We start from the raw sequence: 18519 nt of genomic DNA, 5'->3' as shown, positions 1-18519 counted from the left end.
AGAGAGAGAGATAGAGAAACAGATCACAAGCAGAGGAGGGGCAGAGAGAGAGAGGGCAATACAGAATTTAAAACAGTCTCCAGGCTCTGAGCTGTAAGCACAGATCCCAACACAGGGCCTGAACTCATGAACCGGGAGATCATGACTGGAGCCAGTCAGACGCTCAACTGACTGAGCCATCCAGGTGCTCCAACACCAGGCTATTTTTTATAAAATGCCTCATCTCCAGTTACAAAAGGAAAGAATAAGATGCAAAGACTAGGGGATCGTGTGCGTGTAGANAAAACAAAAAATAAAAAGTTTTAAAAAAAAAAAAAAAAAAAATGCAAAGACTATAGAGACAATATTCAAGGGGTAACTAATTAGGATGACAAAATCAGATAAGATTGTAAAATATGTGTTGCCTGAAACTAATATAATACTGTATATGTTAACTACATTGGAATTGAAATTTTTTTTTAAAAAGTAAAAGATTGAGTTGAATGGAATAACAGGTACATGATTCTAAAAGAGACAACCAAGAGGTCATTTAATGTGAAAGAGTTACCTACTGACGATACCATTTATCATTCACTTTGGAGAATATAAAGATCGCCGCCACCAAATGGGAAAGGCCAGAAAGAGTTACTGCACAGGTCACCTCTCAATAATATTTCAATATCATTTCAAACAACTATATTATTATTTTCACTGATAATATTATTTTCATTTGTATCACATTTTATGTATACATGTCTTCTCATCTTGTGAGGAGGTACCCTGACAGAGTTTTAGCATAGTTAAACATAAAAAATTATTTAAAGTCATATGCATTTAAATGAAAAGTAGATACAGTGAAGATTATGTTTCAGAATATCAAATAATAAGTGGAAGAAAAAAACAAATTAAAGACACAAACCAATAGGACAAAATGCTTACTTAAACACATACCCCAAGCTCTAAAGAGAAATTCTTAGATATTGGAAGAACTGATTTAGGCATTATGGTAATTATTGGTAATTCTACTCCCTGAAAGTTGGTTGCACTAAGGAAGTGACATTTTTAGAAGAAGTCTCAACAATGTGACATTTATAAGAGACACCCTTAAAACAGACCTGAGCTTAAAAAGCAGAAGCTTGATTAATATAGTTCAAAAAGCATAAAAGTTATTTTAAATGTATTTTGCCACTTTAGAGTTCTTCATAAATTACAAAATGGTGAAAGTAACCTAAATATTTATTTCCTCTGTGAAGAGCTGTGTGTCAACCAAGCATTACAATAAAACTCTGAAAACAAATATTTAACCGTTTTGCAGTAAATGCTTTAATAGTTTTATAAAGAAATAATCTAGCCAACATCTGAGACAAGTGTCATATAATGACTGAAGTTTTAATAGCCATTCATACTTGGAATTTTTTACGCACTAATAATACTTGGAGTAAAAATGAACAGCATTTTCCAAATACAATAACTCAAGAATAAATGGAAGCATTTGTGCAAATGTTTCATTTTTTTAAAATCACCTTGGGCTGAGTCAAACCATGGAAAATTTTAGCTCAAAGGAAAATTCTTCCTCCCCAGCCCCCCTAAGAAATCACAAGGATGTGAAAACGGGATTATAATGGAAGCTGTCTTGCAACATTAACTACAGTGTTCATTCCCCTAAAAGCCATAATTCATGACTGTTCTACAGCTTTTTCTTTCAGCAATTATGCATATTAGAGGAAAGTTTGAATACATAAAAACTTAATACTGATAGAAAATCAAGCCACAATAAAAGACACGTTTACTTGACTAGTTTGCAGTGAAGGGAAATATGAAAGCTAACCAGCCTTCCCAAACCCCAGGTGCCCTGGTCCAAGGAGATTGGGAAAAAAAGAAAAATTCTAGCCACTGGGCATTGTGGAGCATTTACTGCCTGGCATCCATAATCAACGCACTGGGGGTCAATTCCATGACTAGGGGACAGTGCCTGGAGTAAGAAGAAATGTTGGCATCTATTGGCTCTCTGGGGAATTCAGTGCCAAAGTTGCTCTTCTAAATAGACAAACTGCTACAGAGAATACCTCAAACCCATTCCTGTTTCTCTCAGTTTCTCTTTTCTCTTCTTCTGAGGATCATGGGGTGACATAAAAGTATCTGATGAAAATTGCCCCATGCCGTTTTGATTATCTATGTATTTCCAGACCTTAGTGCAGAGTGTGGCCCCTGATAAACATGCTTTAAAAAAAAGTGAAAAATCTCTAAATTCTGTTTCAAGTCGGAAAATTTGCCTTTAAACCTTATCTCTGCTATGTAACTGGACTTTATGATCCTGGGCAAGGTACTTAAACTCTAAGCCTCAAATTCCTCACCTAAGGAATAGAAATGAAAATAAATCCTACTCATAGCACTGTCCTTAGGCAGTTATGAGATAATGCATGTAAATCCCTGAGCACAGTGCTGACCTCTGACAGTGTTCAGTGATATTTGTTAAATCTAAATTCTCCAGAGTTGTAGATGACCATAATCCCAGAGTTGTAGATGACTAGATGAATGAAGGACAAATTACATCTAATACAAAGCCTTAGGATCCACTCTAGTTGCTTTTCTCAGACCTCTAACAATAGGCCAAGATCAAATGCATCCTTGACTTCTCCAGGCAGAATTACAGACAATATTCATGGCACTCAAGATTTATGCTTTGACATACATCTTTAAAACAAAGCTGGGGACGATTTTTAAATAGGAAATCTCAGAAGAAGCCCAGAAGTATTACCAAGGAATATGAAATTTATTTGTAGAATTTACAGACTTATAATAACCCTCCAAGCAAATATCATAAATTTTAAAATCTGAAAGGAACACACATTTGCACACACACGATGAACTTATTGTGCCCCCTTGTTATCAGATTAATAAATCAGCAAGCAAGTTATTCTCCACGCCTAGAGTAAAATATAAAAACCAGTGCATGGGGCGCCTGGGTGGCTTAGTCGGTTAAGCGTCCGACTTTCGCTTAGGTCATGATCTCACGGTTCGTGGGTTCGAGCCCTGCATCGGGCTCTGTGCTGACTGCCAGCTCAGAGCCTGGAGCCTGTTTCAGTCTGTGACTCCCTCTCTCTCTGACCCTCCCCTGCTCACGCTGTCTCTCTCTCTTTCTCTCCTAGAAATAAATAAAACATTTTTTAAAAATTTAAAAAATTTTTAAAAAAAACAGTGCACATAATTTTTGTCCTCAGAAAATGTGTAATCAAGTTGAGATTAAAACACTGCAGTAAGGGCCGCCTGGGTAGCTCAGTCAGTTATGTATCAAAATCTTGATTTCTGCTTAGGTCATCATCTCACGGTTGGAGAGTTTGAGCCCCGAATTGGGCTCCACACTGACAATGTGGAGCCTGCTTGAGATTCTCCTCTCTCTCTCTCTCTCTTTCTCTCACCCACTCTGCCCTTCCCTTGCACTCGCTTGCTTGTTCTCTCTCAAAATAAATAAATAAACTTAAAAAAAATCCTGCAGTAAAATAGGGAAGGAAATGTATTCACCATTAAGTACCCAGTGAGGATATCCCTTTCTCTGACCTCCCTATGAGAAGTGGCCTCCCCACCTGACTTTCTGTCACATCATACCATTTTTTTCTCTTGTTCTCTTCAACTTAATGCTAATCTATAATTATCTGGTTTGCTTTTTGGGGTTTTTTTTTTTCTATAGGAGTAGAGACCTTTTCTATGTTATTCATGGTGATCATCAACTGCACATGGTATATATGATATAAATGTGCTGAATCAAAGAATTCCTTGTTCACCTGACCCAGGGGCCCTAACTCAGATGGCAGGCAAGACTAAATCAGAAATATGCTTGAAAGCTTTAAAAAAATTTTATTTTCTAATGCTTATTATTTAGTTTTGAGAAAGAGAGACAGCATAAGTGGGAGAGGGGCAAAGAAGAAGACAGAGAATCCAAAGGAAACTTCAAGCTCTGAGTTGTCAGTGCAGAACCTGATGTGGGCCTCTGAACCCACGAACCATGAGATCATGACCTGCGCAAAAATCAGATGCTTAACCAACTGAGCCACCCAGGCGTCCCTATAGTTTGAAAGGTTTTAGCAAGAAATCATTTGGGGTGCCTGGGTGGCTCAGTCTGTTGAGTGTCTGACTCTTGATCTGGGCTTTGGTCATGATTCCAGGGTTGTGAGATCACACTTAACATGGAGATTCTCTCTTGCTTTCCCTCCACCCCTCTCCCCTACTCACTCACACACACATACACACACACACACACACACACACTCACACTCTTGCTCTCTCTCAAATAAAAAAAATTAAAAATTAAAAAAAAAAGAAATCATTCATTTCTTCTTACCTGCTCTTTCTACCAATTAATAGAATTCCAAAAGTAATGATGAGGCACTGTGGTGGGTCCTGTTAAAGTTCAGGGAAACTTATATTCCCTTAAGAAATACATTCAAGTAAGGGCACCTGGGTGGCTCAGTCCATTTAAGCATTCAACTCTTGATTTCAGCTCAGAGCATGATCTCACAGTTTGTGGGATCCAGTTCCATATTGGGCTCTGCACTGACAGCACAGAGCCTGCTTGGGATTCTCTCTCTCTCTCTCTCTCTCTCTCTCTCTCTCTGCCCCTCCCCCACTCACGTGTTCTCCTGCACGTGCACTCTCCCTCGCTCTCTCAAAATAAATAAACATTTAAAAAAAATACATTTAAGTAAACAACTAATGGTACCACACTGTGATTAGTGAAATAATAAAAATATGTCAAAGGGAGAAGTGGCTCTCATCCAACTTCGGCTCAGGTCATGATCTTAGGTTGTGAGCTCGGGCCCTACGTTGGGTTCTGTGCTGACAGCTCAGAGCTTGGAGGCTGCTTCAGATTCTGTGTGTGTGTGTGTCTCTCTCTCTTGCTTTCTTGTTCTCCCTCTGCCCCTCCCTGCCCATGCTCTGTCTCTCTCAAAAATAAACATTAAAAAATTTTTAAACAAATATAAATAAATAGATAGATATATAAATAAATAAATAAATAAAAGGAGATGTACCTAATCTGCATTTTATAGGAAGACCAGGAGGAATGGAAATGGGAATTCCAGGCAGAAGTAATGTGTGCAAAGGCAAAAAGGCAAAATTGGTCCAGAAGACATGAGCACTAGGCTTAGAGACTGAAGATCTTAGATTTCTGGATCTTCACTTAACAACTTATAGTTGTTACCACTCTATTAATTACCTGTTACTATGATAATACCATATAATAAACCACAAAACATCAGTGGCATACAACAAAAAGCATTTATGTAGCTCTCAAATTTGCCAGGTTTAGCTGACCTTGTCTGGGCTCACTTACGTATTTAGGGGTAAGCTGGCTGTTGGCTGATCTGGGGTTGCTTCAATATTTGGTAGGGTTACCTGTCTCTGTTTCATATATCTCATCCTCCAGCAGGCTAACCCCAAACATGTCCTTCTCATGGCGATAGCAGAGGGCTATAGCACAAAGCAGAAGGTATAAGCACCTTCCAAGACTGTGCTTACATCATTTCTGCTAACATTTCAATGACCAAAGTAAGTTCTCTGGCTGGAACTAGAGTCAAAGAGGGAGGGCACTCACAGTGACATGGCAGAGGGAAGAATTGGAGCCATTAATAAAATGAAGAGACTATACACACATAATGTCTTTAGAGTTTGGTTTCCTATTCAATAAATGGAGAACACAACAGTTCCTCCCTCCTGACATCCCAGGGTTTGGGGACAGATAGGTATAGAGGGTGTTTCTGAAGTTCTTTGGCTAAGAATAAATAGACAAAGAAAGTTACTGTGGAAATCTAAGAGATTGGTATCTCTCTGTGGTTTACATACCTGCTAGCCACACATTTAAACTGGAACTTCTATTTCATGTTCCTTAAACAAAACATTGGTTTCAAACAAAGCTTGTACGTTTTCTAGGGTGTAACCAAAAAAGGACATCTAAATACCAAATTCAGCCCCTGAGAGCTCAAGGTAAGCACAAAAATACTCATAATAACCACTAAAATATCAGCAACAGCTAGTTCTTGAGGCAGTAGAATCAGGGAGGAAAAAGCGATACTATTATGTTTTATGCCATGGAAGTTCTGTTTGCATTTTACAGTGAGAATAGATTTGTGTATTACTTTTAGCATTAAACAAATGAATATGTTTTTGAAATTTTTTCATAAAGTGAAACTAGTTAAGTATTTCCATTTCAACAGCTTAAACATTAACCCAGATATTCAGGATTGTTTCTTTCACTTTTCATTCTGAAATATCTATGTATTCACACTTTATTTTTATTTGCATGACTCCTGGATTCTCAAGAGTCCAGCAAACTTGGTTCTTCCCTCAATTTTGCCATAGTCAAGTCTGTTGGTCTTGGATTATTCATTTAACTTTAGTCAACTCTAGTTTCTTCCTCTGCAAATTAAGTATTATGAATCCAATGTTTCTACTATCACCTAGATCTAGCATTCTACAATTCTGGGGGGAAAAATGGTCCATTTACAAATGAGCCCACTCATCTGAATATTACCAGTCAGAATATGAACCATAAAAAGTTTTAAAAAGAGGAAGTATTAATTCAGGGTTTAATAACTAAACGGGTTTTTAAATCAATATTTTTAGCTACAAATAGTTCATTATTTTTTAATGTATACTGATATAACATATGATGATTTTAAAATAATCAAACAGCTTCCACTTACAATTACTGTTAAACTGATGAAATACATTCAACTTGTTTTAGAGTGTATTCTTTTTTTAAATATTTTTAAAATTAAAAAAATTTTATAATGTTTACTTATTTTTGAGAGAGAGAGATAGAGTGTGAGGGAAGGAAGGTAGAGAGGGAAACACAAAACCCGAAGTAGGCTCCAGGCTCTGAACTGTCAGCACAGAGCCTGATGCAGGGCTTGAACTCACTAACCGTGAGATAATGACCTAAGCCAAAGTCAGTCAGTTAAGAGGTTAAAAGCCACCCAAGAGCCCCTAAAATTTTTTTAAAAATTTTTATTTATGTTTGAGAGACAGAGAAAGACAGAGCATGAGCAGGGAAGAGGCAGAAAGAGGGAGACACCGAGTCTGAAGCAGGCTCCAGGCTCTGAGCCATCAGCACAGAGCCTGATGTGTGGCTCAAACCCATGCACTGCAAGCGAGATCATGACCTGAGCCAAAGTCAAATTCTCAACTGACTGAGCCACCCAGGTGACCCTGTATGCCTTTTTTTTTTTTAAGTTTATTTATTTTGAGAAAGAGCAGCATGGTGGAGGGACAGAGGAGAGAGAGAGAGAGAATCCAAAGCAGGTTCCTCGCTGTCAGCACATGGACCCTGATGTGTGGCTCGATCTCCTGAACCTTGAGATTATGATCTGAGCCTAAATCAAGAGTTGGTCACTTAACCGACTGAGCCACACAGGTGCCCCTAGAATGCATGTTTTTTAAACTCAGTGTAGATTAATTATCATAAATATTTTAAGTTCTGAGTCAGCTTTTGTTTTTTTCCTTCTCTACACTATGGGCATATTCATTCATCAGACACTTACTAAGCATTTACTTCTACTATCTAGCTACCGGAGACAGTTCATGGATCTGTTTTTCCAGTTTGCACCAAGCCAGCTTCTGCATATGAGTTATAAATTCATTTCATTCTCCTAATTTGTTTGCTGTGAGGATTATTCAAGGTAGTGGAATCAGAAGCTACATTCAGGTTCAATTCCAGAGGCACCACACAAGTTTAGTATGTTAAATGTGTGTATGACATAACTCCACTTAGCTGTTTATAATCTTGGCCAAATTGCTTAATCTTGCTGATCCTCATTTTTCTCAACTGCAAACTTTATGAATCGTTGCATGTTTTGTTTTCTTTCTTTACTGCTACATGAAAATTTTCTCAAATTTGCAGAAGGAAAAAGAAAATGTCTTTTAACTCAGCTGACTGCTGCCCTCTGATGCTTAGCTCAAAAAGCAAAATGCTACTCTGTGATTCATTTAACAGGAGCAAATGTGCTGAACAGAAAAGAAAGATAAGCAAACACCAGCTCAGTCATAAACTGGAAGTTGGTCTCAAGTGGAAAGAAAAGCTGGGAGCCATGGTCTAGGCAAGCTGCCCTGGTGGGAGGAGAGGCATCTTTTCCTGGCTACATTTATTCGGAATAGATGCTTACATCTTTGAGGGCCCCTCCATCATAAGGGCTCAATCACTGATTCCCTTGAGCTCCAGAGCAAAGACAGATTGCCTATTCAGCCCTGGCAAATAAAATTATTGGGTATAGCCGAAGTCACCCCCGAGGACTAGCCTAGGGGAAAAAAATGTACCAAAAGGAAAGGATTTCTCTTTTTACTGTTATTCAGAGCTTGTCTTTTTGTTTGATGTTTTCCTTTGGCAGCTTCTCTAAGAGGCTGGTTTCCTGGGGTCTCTGCTGTGGGATTACTGACCTTCAGGCTAAACTTCCTACTGTACTTTTACACCCACCCCACCCTGAATGAAGACCAAACTGGACATGCTTTAATATTTCAATCTTCTGATTTTATAATTAAATAAAAACTGGCATTAAGACAAGTTCCTATGCACAAGGATTTGGGTGCAGTTGTGCCAAAAAGCTTACATCACATAGCCTGGAGATAAATTTATTGCTGTTTTCATTCATTTGCATTTAAGCAGTCCAGAACTGCTGACTCCAGGTTCAGCAAGGACCTTACTGCCTGTTCAGTCTGCAGGGTACAGTACTGCTGGTGATGGGCAATGACTCAAGTGAGAAGTTTGAGCTCCACAGTCCACAGGTCATTTTTCACCTTGAAGCTTGGCTGGATAGCCAGTCAATTACATAAACAAAAAGCCAGGGTTATTCTGATGCCATGGGCTTAAAGGAATCCTCCCCTTTTCCGTAAAATGTGTTGGTTCTGGCCTCGGCTGACCTGGTTCATGCCCCAGTTCTGCCACTTACTGTAGAATCACATCTTTGGAAGAATTATGGTTCTAGACTAATTGCATTATGATCATATTTACCTTTGAAAATCCCATTACAACAATATCTTACATGTAGTTGGATTCTAGTGTCAACTGATCAGTATGCATACCAACCGACTCCAACACTATAGGCTAAAGAGCCTGAGGAAAGTGATTTCACAGCTCCGAGCTTCATTCTCCATCCGTAAACTGGAGTTATTAACAGAAGCTACCTCTTAGGGGTATGGGAAGGCTGAAATGAGATGATGCATGTAGGAGGCCCATATACATAATCGGCACAATAAATGATAGCTATGGGTATTAGCAGATTGTTAAGAGCTAATTTAGCTCCCATAATCAATTGTTGAGCTCTATGTACAATGGCGGAACTCTTTCATTTAACCATTTTGCAGATAAGGGAACTGAGTCACAGCAGTGAAGGGGATAGTTGGTAAAACCATAGTGGTCAAGATTATAAATGGAGCCACACAGACTACCCAGCGCCGTCATTCATTGGCTCCATAAGCAGAAACAAGTCAGTTGCTCTGTGATTCAGGATTCTCATCTATAAAATGGATAGAATGAAAGAATCAGCCCCAAAGGATTGTTGTAAAGATTTAAAAAGTTAGTATGTCTAAAGCATTTAAACAATGCCTGGCAATGGTGAGCTATATCATCATCGTCATCATCCTCACCATCACGACCATTGTGTTTATGATTATTCCATGCTTCTTCATTTAGAAACACCATTAGTGTGGGTAGTACCAGTAGTGAAATCATTCATCTGGTATATAAGGGAGAAATGGACTTAGCTCTGCATGATCACTAAAAGTAAAATGGGATTTGAAGGGGATTTTGAAGAAGACAATCGAAAGACAATTGGAAGGTTCTCAGTGAACTGAATAGGATAGGCTGGGATGCATGAAATGGGTGATGGGTATTCAGGAGGCCACTTGTGATGAGCACTCGGTGTTATACATTAGTGATGAATTGCTAAATTCTGCTCCTGAAACTAACATTACACTATACGTTAACCAATTAGAATTTAAATAAAAATTTGAAACTAAAAAAAATGGGTGAAAACAAATGAAATAAATCAACTAATGTCAAAAAAAAAAAAAAAACCCCACAAAAAAATAGGATAGTCAGTTCCAGATGAAGAGAAGAAGTCAGGGCCAGAGAAGAAGCCAAAATGACTCATATGAAAGAAAGGGAACGGGAAACAAAAGACATAGGTAGAACACTGATAGCACAACAGCAGTAACTCCCCTGTAGAAATCCTATTATTCTTTGGTTTAGTCTCTCTAGTGTTTAAAGGCTGGATACTATAAAAATCATAATAATAGGCCCCATCCTTGTATTACTATACATGACTCAGAAATATACCACAGACTTCCAAAGCCTGGGTAAATGAGTTCCACAATGCCATTTCATGCATGTTGCCAAACAACTTTAATTGTTTAAAGAAAGAAATAAAGACTGGAAACTTATGGTTTCATAAATAGTAGATGGGGAAGTGTTATTGAATGTGACATACTAAAAAGAAGAAATAAAAATTACTTTTATCAGCCATATTCCTTTGGGAAGGGGATTATTTATTTAACGGGATTATATTTGAGCCTGAGTTAGGGTTTTTCAGGCTCACCTTTGCCTTATTTGTGGGACCTGGAGCAAGTCCCTTACTCATTTTCTCATTATGAGCCTAAATCTTCCAATGGTACAGATCAGAAAGTACGAAAGGGGAATGTTTAGATACAAAGACTCTGGGGTCTAAGTTCAAAATCCTCTGTATGCTTATTGGCTGAGTGATCTTGGACAATTTATTTAAATGCAAGTCTTAGTTTCTTGTATGAAAGTTGGAGTAAATACCTCATAGAGTTGTTATGAGGCTTAAAATACATAATCCATGTTAAAGTTTTAGCACAATGCTTGACATATAGAGAGTGCCTAATAAATGGAAGCCACCTATATTGTTAGCTATAAAAGTAAGTAAATGGACTAAATGATCTGTAGCATGTCCTCCAGCCTAGACTCCATATTTTTATAGCCTTCCTGACTTCGGCATCTCTTTTCAAGTCCACTCCCTAGGTCCCACCTGTAACTCAGGTAGTGACCAGTGACCAGAGCATTAGGATGGCTGCCATAGCAGCANAAGACTGCTAGATACTGAGCACAAGCATTAGGGCCCCACGGGATACAGGATGAATGTGCTTGTTTTTGGCAGCTTGGCCAAACCATCTAGCTTGTTTTTTGTTTTTTATGAATAGAACACAGAAACCATCCTACTACTTGGGCCTTGTGAATGGAATAACATGCATGAATGAGTTTTGTAAACAGCACAGTTCAAATGTTGCTATTTTTGCTGCTGTTGCTGCAGTCGTGATAAATACCTTGTTTAAAAACCCAAAGAGTATAGGCTGTCTGTCTTATTTCTTTAAGCTGGCACTTGTTCGGATTAAACTGACCATTAGTCTTGAGGAGTGCCTATAATATCTGTAGTTTCTCAGAGAAGACGAATCTTTCCTGAAGGCAGTATAAACTAGAGATTAAGAGCACAAGTTCTCTGGATTCAGTTCCTTGGTCTGCCATTTCTGGTTGTATGGCCTTGGGCAAGTTGCTAAACTGCTTTAAGCTTCAGTCCCCACCCTCCCCACCCCCATCTTTAAAATGGGGATAATGATTATATGTAGCACAAAAAGATGTCTTGAGGATTACATGAGGTGATGAATATAAGATCTTGGCACAATGCCTGGAATGGAGGAAATATCCAAAAAAGGTCAGCTGTTACCATTATTAAAATAAGGAAAGAAATAATACAGAACTCATAAATAGCTGCAGCTTTGATAAAATGGCAGATACACGAAGTCTGCATCAAAAGGATGAGGTCTGGAGGAACGTGGCAAAGAAGCGAATGAAATGCAGGAAACATCTCAGCTAGAGTGAGCAGGCGTGTCACTGGCCGGTTCTCATAACTTCAGGCCTGTGCAGACAGTGCCAATGGCACCTGCCCTTGAATTTAAGATGTAATTCAAAATTATTCCAAGCATCATACTAATGCTTCAATTTGAAATTCTGTGACCAGAGCTTTTCAATTACTGGCCCTAAAAAGACACAGAGGACTGTAGTAGCCGGGAACCTTCTGTTGGGACATTGATACTCCAAGCAGCTCAAAGGGAGATGTGCTGTCAGACTAAAGCCTAAATCTGTGCAGCACCAGGAAGCCTGCTGAGATTTATCAGCCCCACTTCTGTTCACTCACCTATGAAGGTGGCATCCCATAAGTGATTGATGGGGTTTTAGAATGGAGTAAACTTTCAAATATGGGCATCAATGAAATAGTTAGATCAATATTGTCTATGCCTGTGGCTGGCAAACATTTTCTTCTTGGGCCAGATAGTACTGTGTGAGGCTTTGTGAAACCAGACAATCTCTTTCACACCTACTCAACTCCATTGTTATAGAAAAAGAGCAGCCATAGACAAGATGTAAACGAAGGGCATGTCTGTGTTCCAATAAAACTTGATTTACAAAAGCAAGTAGCAGCCCACAACTGACCCACGTGGCATAGTTTGCTAACCTCTAGTCTATACAAGGGTTTGGATGCAATGACTCAGGTTGTCAGAAGGACCTGGACTAAAGCTCATATAAATCAAACATGATGTAAGAGAATGGTGCTGACTAGAGATGAGCTGACCTAACATAGAGGGCTTCAGCCTAAACATCAAGAGAGGAAGGAAAACTCTTCAATTTAAATGGAGAACCTCGCTCTCATAGAAGAAAGTAGGAATAACATGGAAAAAAGAATTACAACATAAAGTGTACTCCGTCATTCACATTAGAGAGAGACTGAACGGGGCTCTGGAACATTGTTTCCAGCCTCATTATTCTGTATTCTAATGTTTGGAGCATGAGTAATAACTCCATGAACGCACATCCCTATTTGCTGGGAACAGTCTTAGTGGGTCTGTTTTTCCTCTGTAATAATCAGTAGTGACCCCTTTTGAAGGAGTGTCCCAGTTTGCAGTATAAATTATATGGCCACACCTATAATAACCAAAATGACTTTGAAAGTGTAGTATGTGTTATTTAAACTTTAACTTTATGTGTTATTTAAAGTTAAAACTTGGAAAATAACACAAGTCTAGACAGGGTGAGAGCTGCAAATTATAGAGTCAGATCCAAATCTTAATTTATTGTTTTCTGCTGGTCTTATACAATATGCAGAATCTCCCTGAATCTTAACCCTTCAGATGTAATGATAAATAATAAAAGTAACAATCTCATTAGATTTAAATGTACTAGCATATAGTAAATATATGGAAAATATTCACTGTTATTAATATTATTATTATATTTGAATGGGTGGACTGATTAGGTGGGACATAGGGTCATCTCTCCTATACAGAGATAGGCTTCAAGAGGAGTGATTTCCTTTTCTCTGAAGACATTCAAGCAGAGATTTAACAGGCACTTAATAGTGATGTTATAAATAAAGCCTTACTGCTCCAAGTCTTGTCCATGAACCAAGTGCTGGCATCAACTGGGATCTTGTTAGAAATGCAGACTCTTGAGGTGCCTGGGTGGCTTAGTTGGTTAAGTGTCTGACTCTTGATCACGGTTTGGGCCATGATCTCATGGTTCATGAGATCAAGCCCTGAGCCCTGCATAGGGCTCTGTACTGACCACACAGAGCCTGCTCGGGATTCTCTCCCTCTTCCTCTCTCTCTGCCCTTCCCACCCTCAAAAAATATATAAACTTTAAAAAAAAAAAAGAAAAAAGAGGGTCTACTGGGTGGCTCAGTCAGTTAAGCATCCAACTTCAGCTCAGGTCATGATCTCACAGTTTGTGAGTTCAAGCCCCGCATTGGGCTCTGTGCTGACAGTTCAGAGTTTAGAGCCTGCTTTAGATTCTGTGTCTCCCTCTCTCTCTGCCCCTTCCCTGCTCTCTCTCCTCTCTCTCTCTCTCTCTCTCTCTCTCGTTCTCTCAAAAATAAATAAATGTTAAAAATGTTTTAAAAAATAAGAAATTCAAACTCTCAGGCTCCAACCTAGACATAGTGAATCAGAATCTACATCTTAAAGAAATTCCAGGTGGTATGTTTAGCTTAGCCATAAAGGATTCAAAAATCAATGGGTGATTACAGTAGATGACATTTACAACCCCTCTGAATTCTGAGACCACTCCATATTATAGAGTCCACAGGTTTTAAGTGGATGGAATAATGACATGAGGAGGAGCTATGGTCTCAATAGCTAGTTTATCCCATTTTACCTGACAGGTTAAGTATTCCCCTTTCCGCTCAATTCTAAGGGACATTAAACCAAGTCTAGTGACTACATTCCATTTATTAAAGTACAATCTCAGATAGATACAAATGTAGACCTTAAATGAAAATACCCACCATTAAGACTGTTTTCAAATCTAAAGCATCATATCTCCTTGGACATAGCCCCTTGATTATTCCCTGAGTTTGCTTCCATTTTGTTTTGAGCATTTCTCTGCTTTCTCCAAAATGCGTATCTGATTATTGTCCATGCAGGTGCTCTGCGTACAGTTCAGTATTCCATTAATGCTGAACAGTTCACATACAGATGGATAGTTTAACCTTTGATATTTCCCCAAGGCCCAAAGAGGTTGAAACAAACATAAACAGAACTAGAAGAGCTGGCGAGATATTTAGCTGAAACTTTAAAGACATTTTTCTCTCTCTGGGACTTCCTGGTGATGGCTGTAACACGGCTCAACTGCTTCAGCTCTTCGTATATATTATCTTCCCTCATTGATGCAGGCTTTCTGACATCCCTGGCTGTTTGAATTACACACCACATGGACACACAGGATGGACTGTGCTGGCCCATCGGGTTGCATCCGTTCTTCTTAGATCCCTTTTCTGATTCCATTATTCTGTGACTGCTGAATAGTCCATTGTGTTTTTCCATTAGAATCTCACACATAGAAATTTTAAAAGAATATATTGTTTCAAAAGATTTAAGATAAGAATTAAAGGGAAAAAATAATTTTTACGGGGAAAGAAAAACAACATGAAATGTGACAAAAGTATCAAGTTTTTAATGTGTGTAACCTAAGAGAATGTTGTATTAATAATGATGATTCATGACACCAATATTTATCAAGCATCTACTGTGTGCCAAGCACTGTGTTTGCTGCATAACCATGATAATGATGATGACCATGATGATGACAGTAAGAGTAGCTAACATTTCTTGACAACTTATGACCACACAATTGAGATAGGCATGGGCCCTGCCCTTGTGGGAACTTAAAAGCTAACAGGAAAAGCAGACATTGAACAAATAATTCCAAGTTTTATCAATACTATGGCAGGGTATAGTGGGAGAGTGTTATAGGTGGCCTAATCTAGACTAGGGGGTCAGTGAAAGCTTCTGTGGGGAAGCAATGTTTAAGAGTTAGCTATACAAAGGAAAGGTTGGATTGAGGAGAAGGAGTATTCCAGGCAGAGTGAAGACTATGGGCAAGAGCTCTGATCAAACAAAAAGTATGTGTTGGCAGAACTGAGAGAACTTAGAGGCTTAGAGGACCAGGAAGAGAGTGGGGAGATGAAGCTGGAGAAAAGAAGGCAGAAAAAGGTTATGCAGAATCTTGGAGTTCTCGTGAGGAGGCCACGTTTATCCCAAGGGCAATGGGGAGCCACTGATCGGTGTTGATAAGCAAGTGAGTAAGTGATCAGCTTTGGGCTCTAAGAAGATTACTTTGGCTGGACTGGAGGGAAAAAGGAAGTATGCAGGGAGCAGAAATGATGGTGGCTTGGACCAGACAAGTGGCAGTGTTTATAAAACACCTCCAAGGTAGAGTAGGGTCCCTGTTGGGCTAATAAAATGCTTCCTCCCATTGGAGCCTGGTTATTTGTGTTAGTGTTGAAGGAAGTTTCTCTTCACAAGCATTAGAGCCATGTGAGGCAGATTCAGGAGCCCACGAACAAAAGACAACCAAAAGGCGTAGAAAAGAAGAAACACAAAGGGCTAGATCTCCACTGGGATGTGAGCCTGGGTCTGCTGGTTTGTGACTCTTTCCCACAACATGGGAAGGAAAGAAGTACTGACCCACTCAGCAGACAAGAGAGGCTCAAGATTTGCCTAGAAACAGTTTGTAGGCTATAAAAGTATTATAACAGAGTAATGTGCAGAAATGGACTTCTGAAAGGGATTCTTTCCATATATAAGACAAAAGTATTGAATTACTGACCTAACATCTCTTTACCTTAAAAGGAGGGTTCATTTCAACAGCTGGAGTTGTTAGCTCCTCTTGTACTAAGTGGGTTGACCAAGTCCTCACTTCACTCTGGGTTCAAAGAAGAGTTATCAGTCATCCATCAAGCGTTTTAACTGAGCAACTATACGATGAAAGGCTTTGGAATACAGCGGTTAATCATACATTTATCACACACAGCTTCCAGTCCAGTGAACAAGCTGAAAGTCTAGACATTAAACTAGGACACAATTTAATTTCAGAAGTGCTACTGTGACAGATTGTATCAAAGACAATTCTGTGTACTGTGAGGGCTTATGAGAGGAGGGTGTGGTGCAGGCAGCGAGTTAGGGAAGTGATGAATGAACTGAGATATCAGGCAGGTGGAGAGAAATAGGTAAGTGGTAAAGCAAGTTAATTTGACAAACATATAGCACACCTGTTGGGTGCCAAGTGTCATATACGTCACCATGATATACAAATGAATGAAACTCAGTCTTCATGCTGGGGAAATGGTGGGCTAAGTCAGGCTAATTGCTAGCTATGTGAATCTTAATGTCACATTAACTGCCCAAACCTCAGCATCGTAACTATAAAACAAACAAACAAACAAACAAACATCACATCTATCTTGCAGGATTATTGTGAGAATAAAAAATATTTAGAGCCCTTAGCTCACTGCCAGGCACATAAGTCACAAGTTTTATAATAACCACACCAAGAGTCAGAAGCAATGTCCATCCACATTGTTCAAAAATTCACTTTTTTCCATCAGACTGCCTGGGTTCAAATCCCAGGTCCGACATTTACTAGCTCTCTCGCCTTGGGCAAATGACAAACTATCTAATCAATAGTCTCTTCATCTATAAAAGGAAGAAAATAAAAATACCTCATGAGTTTCTGGGGGAGAATCAAAGGAAGTAATGCACAAGAAGAATGGAAGATGGTTAAATAAATAGCTAGACTACATATTTTATATGCGGAAGGTTCTATACCAACACAGATAAACAGTAAACTGTTTCTGGTTTTGTTCTAGATAAGAGGGTGAAGCTAGTTAAGACCAAAGATTTCATGTAGAAAGACTTGACGTAGGCCTTAAAAAATAAACAGGTGTTGTGCAGACAGAATGCTCTTAGCTTTGCCTTGCTCAAGCCACAAGGCTTCAGTTTGCCACTGTGAGAATGCCAAGGGGGGCCTAAGGCTTAAGGAGAATATTTTAAATGTGCATTAATTTATTTTGAGAGAGCATGTGTGTGAGTAGGGAAGGAGCAGAGAAAGAGTAAGAGAGAGAGAGAGAGAGAGAGAGAGAGAGAGAATCCCAAGCAGCCTCCATGCTGTCAGCTAGGAGTCCAACATGGGGTTCAAACTCACGAAGTGTGAGATTATGACCTAAACTAAATTCAAGAGTCAGATGCTTAACTGACTGAGCCATCAGGTTCCCTGAGAATATTTTAGAAGACTAGTGAGTTTATTGTAATAAGCATCTTCTCTCCAGTTGCTGCCATGAGCTGCAAGGCAGGTTGATAATAGCATGGGCTTTGGAATCAGACAGACTTGGGTTTAATTCAGTCCCTACTACTTCCAACTGTGTGATCTTATGCCAGTTACTTCTCTAAGCTTCAGTTCACCAATCTTTAAGAAGGAGGTAATAGGGGCGCCTGGGTGGTTCAGTCAGCTAAATGTCCAACCTCAGCTCAGGTCATGATCTCATGGTTCATGAATTCCAGCCCTGCATCAGGCTTTGTGCTGACAGCTCAGAGCCTGGAGTCTGCTTCGTAATCTGTGTCTCCCCCTCTCTCTCTGCCCCTCACCTGCTCACACTGTCTCTCTCTTTCACACACAAAAATGAATAAACATTAAAAAAGTTTCTTTTGAGGAAGTAATAATAGTGCCCCTTTGTGAAGCTGCTATGAGGAATAAACAAGATAATGCCTATAAAGTACTAACCACCATGTTTGCCACATAATAAATATTAGCTGCTATTATTATTGTTGGTGCCTCATTAAGGCTCTGCTGGCCGAGAACGTTAGAATTTGTTCAGTGTATGGCACCATTACACTCAACACAAGGGCATGCCTTCTCTCCTCCTCACCAGGGGATCTGCAACATATAAACAACCAGGTGGTGAGTTCCTACGTGGGAATGATTGCAGGTATTTACCTCTGTGGTCCCAGTAACTTTGAAAATTGTACAAAGTAAGCCCTCAATAAATGTTGAATAAATTAGTGAGGAATTTTTTTTGCTGATCATAAAATAAACTTTGTTCTAGTTATAGACATGAGGACTGTTTCTGTAAATCTATAAATAAATAAGTACACCTGTAATTTCACCAGCAATGGAACGACCATTGTTAGTATCTTGATACATTTTCTTC

The 18519-nt window shown here is 39.1% G+C and overlaps 1 protein-coding gene across 1 annotated transcript in view; it reads left to right on the top strand.

The window, feature by feature from the left end:
* Positions 1 to 18519, top strand: part of GRIN3A (glutamate ionotropic receptor NMDA type subunit 3A) — a 164925-nt gene that overhangs the window by 89018 nt on the left and 57388 nt on the right. The gene's annotated exons all lie outside the window — the stretch shown is intronic.

The sequence above is a fragment of the Crocuta crocuta genome, unplaced genomic scaffold (genome assembly GCF_008692635.1).
Source record: "Crocuta crocuta isolate KB4526 unplaced genomic scaffold, BGI_CrCroc_1.0 scaffold211, whole genome shotgun sequence".
In the NCBI taxonomy this organism is placed as follows: Eukaryota; Metazoa; Chordata; class Mammalia; order Carnivora; family Hyaenidae; genus Crocuta; species Crocuta crocuta.
The sequence above is the reverse complement of the archived record's forward strand: the minus strand, read 5'-3'. Positions and strand labels throughout refer to the sequence as shown.